General features: G+C 38.5%; 1 long non-coding RNA gene across 1 annotated transcript in view; it reads left to right on the top strand.

Moving 5' to 3' along the window:
• Positions 1–107: 107 nt before the first annotated feature.
• Positions 108–441, top strand: part of LOC102482554 (uncharacterized) — a 1826-nt gene continuing 1492 nt past the window's right edge. Inside the window, exon 1 of the long non-coding RNA XR_335665.3 lies at positions 108–253. This is a non-coding gene — a long non-coding RNA (uncharacterized LOC102482554). The remainder of the gene's footprint in view (positions 254–441) is intronic.

The raw sequence follows: 441 nt of genomic DNA, 5'->3' as shown, positions 1-441 counted from the left end.
GTTGGCCAAGTGGGAGTCCAGTGACATAACACCTACCCTGACTGTTGGTCCTATTTTATTTATTTATTTGCTCAAAATGTATTATAAAAAAAGAAGTAATGGTATCAATAAATTGCTCCTGATTCACTATGCTTTGTTGAAGGATAATATCAAAACTTTTGATGGAACTAAGAAAGCTGTGAACAACATCGTTCAGGGTACACTATCTTGGCTGGATACTGAGAAGGATGGAAATGTCAAGACTCAGGACTTGGTAAGAGTTTGGCGGCTCCTTTTTATTCTTTCTTGGTTTCTGAGGTGTTTTGGCCAGTAGGTGAGCTGAGCTCTGCATTTTCTCTTGTCCTGCATACAGTGAAATTGTGAGAGTCCGCTGGGCTAATACTTTTCCTGAAAATGTTCTGATATCGATGGATAACAGCACAGTGACTTTTTTTTTTTTTG

The sequence above is a fragment of the Tupaia chinensis genome, unplaced genomic scaffold (assembly GCF_000334495.1).
Source record: "Tupaia chinensis unplaced genomic scaffold, TupChi_1.0 Scaffold000490_1, whole genome shotgun sequence".
Classification (NCBI taxonomy): Eukaryota; Metazoa; Chordata; class Mammalia; order Scandentia; family Tupaiidae; genus Tupaia; species Tupaia belangeri.
Note: the sequence above shows the minus strand (reverse complement) of the source record. Positions and strands in the feature narration are given on the sequence as shown.